General features: G+C 35.0%; 1 non-coding gene across 1 annotated transcript; it reads right to left on the bottom strand.

Annotated features, from left to right (window-relative positions):
• Positions 1-1290: 1290 nt before the first annotated feature.
• Positions 1291-1394, bottom strand: LOC127743679 (small nucleolar RNA R71). Its single transcript, XR_008005063.1, has one exon. It is a non-coding gene; the product is annotated as a small nucleolar RNA R71 (small nucleolar RNA).
• Between the last annotated feature and the right edge of the window lie 963 nt (positions 1395-2357).

Raw genomic sequence — 2357 nt, 5'->3', positions numbered from 1 at the left:
TCAAAAATCAAATCTTTTTCATTTTTTATTAATTTTCGAAATTTATTTTTTTAAATTATTTTTCAAAAATCTTTTTCTTAGTTTTATCTTTATTTTCGAAAATTATGCTAACAATTAATGTGATTGGTTCAAAAATTTGAAGTTGTTACTTTCTTGTTAAGAAAGGTTCAATCTTTAAATTCTAGAATCTTATCTTTTAGTTTCTTGTTAGTTAAAGAATTAATTTTAATTTTAAAAATTAAATCTATCTTATCTTATCTTTTATATCATATCTTTTTCAAAAATTTGATTTTAAAATATCTTTTCTAACTTCTTATCTTTTTAATTTTTCAAATTTGATTTTCAAATCTTTTTCAACTAACTATTTGACTTTTGTTTGTTTCTTATCTTTTTCAAAACCACCTAACAACTTTTTTCTCTCTAATTTTCGAAAATACCTCCCTCTTTCTTCAAAAATTCTTTTTAATTAATCAATTGTTTTAAATTTTAATTTTAATTTTATTTCTTATCTTTATTTTTGAAAATCATTTAACTCCTTTTCAAAATTTAATTTCGAAAATTTCTCCCTCTCTCATCTTATTCTATTTATTCATTCATTTACTAACACTTTTCTTCATCTCAAATCAATGCCTCTATCCTTACCCTTCTGTTTGGATTCTCCTTTCTTTATTCCCTTTCTTCTTCTATTAACAATAAGGAACCTCTTTACTGTGACATGGATTCCTCTTCTTTTTCTGTTCTCTTCTCTTTCATATGAGCAGGAACAAGGAAAAAGGCATTCTTGTTGAAGCTGATCCAGAACCTGAAAGGACTCTGAAGAGGAAACTAAGAGAAGCTAAATTACAACAATCCAGAGACAACCTTGCTGAACTTTTTGAACAAGAAAAAGAGATGGCAGCCGAACCCAACAACAATAATGCAAGGAGGATGCTTGGTGATCATACTACACCTACTTCCAAGTTTGATGGAAGAAGCATCTCAACTCCTGCCATTTGAGCAAACAATTTTGAGCTGAAACCTCAATTAGTTGCTCTAATGCAACATAACTGCAAGTTTCATGGACTTCCATTAGAAGATCCTTACCAGTTCTTAACTGAGTTATTGCAGATCTGTGAGACTGTTAAGACTAATGGAGTAGATCCTGAAGTCTACAGGCTCATGCTTTTCCTTTTTGCTGTAAGAGACAGAGCTAGAGAATGGTTGGACTCTCAACCTAAAGATAGCCTGGACTCCTGGGATAAGCTGGTCACGGCCTTCTTGGCTAAGTTCTTTCCTCCTCAAAAGCTAAGCAAGCTTATAATGGATGTTCAGACCTTCAAACAAAAAGATGGTGAATCCCTCTATGAAGCTTGGGAAAGATACAAACAGATGACCAAAAGATGTCCTTCTGACATGTTTTCAGAATGGACCATGATAGATATATTCTACTATGGTCTATCTGAGTTCTCTAAGATGTCATTGGACCATTTTGTAGGTGGATCCATTGGTGCACGAAATTGTGATCATCAATGGCGCCATCAACATGGTACGCACAATTGTAATCTCAACTATTTATCACAACTTCGCACAACTAACCAGCAGGTGTACTGGATCGTCCAAGTAATAAACCTTACGCGAGTAAGGGTCGATTCCACGGAGATTGTTGGTATGAAGCAAGCTATGGTCACCTTGTAAATCTCAGTCAGGCAGATTCAAATGGTTATGGATGATATACGAATAAAGCATAAAATAAAGATAGAGATACTTATGTAATTCATTGGTAAGAATTTCAGATAAGCGAATGGAGATGCTTTGTCCCTTCCGTCTCTCTGCTTTCCTACTGTCTTCATCCAATCCTTCCTACTCCTTTCCATGGCACGCTGTATGTAGGGTTTCACCGTTGTCAGTGGCTACCTCCCATCCTCTCGTGAAAATATTCAATGCACCCTGTCACGGCACGGCTAATCATCTGTCGGTTCTCAATCAGGTTAGAATAGAATCCATTGATTCTTTTGCGTCTGTCACTAACGCCCAGCCTTCAGGAGTTTGAAGCTCGTCACAGTCATTCAATCATTGAATCCTACTCAGAATACCACAAACAAAGTTTAGACCTTCCGGATTCTCTTGAATGCAGTCATCAATTCTAGCTTATACCACGAAGATTCCCACCGTTGAAAATACATAAGAACAAGGTCTAGGCATGGCCGAAAGGCCAGCCCCCATGATCTAAGAACTAAACGTCCAAATATGATCTAGAGATCTAAAGTGATCAAAAGATGACCCTAAGATCTAAATTGATCCCAAGATGAAAATACAATAGCAAAAGGTCCTATTTGTAGAGAACTAGTAGCCTAGGGTTTACAGAGATGAGTAAATGA

This window comes from Arachis duranensis, chromosome 10 (assembly GCF_000817695.3).
Source record: "Arachis duranensis cultivar V14167 chromosome 10, aradu.V14167.gnm2.J7QH, whole genome shotgun sequence".
NCBI lineage: Eukaryota > Viridiplantae > Streptophyta > Magnoliopsida > Fabales > Fabaceae > Arachis > Arachis duranensis.
This window is presented reverse-complemented; position numbering and strand designations above follow the sequence as displayed.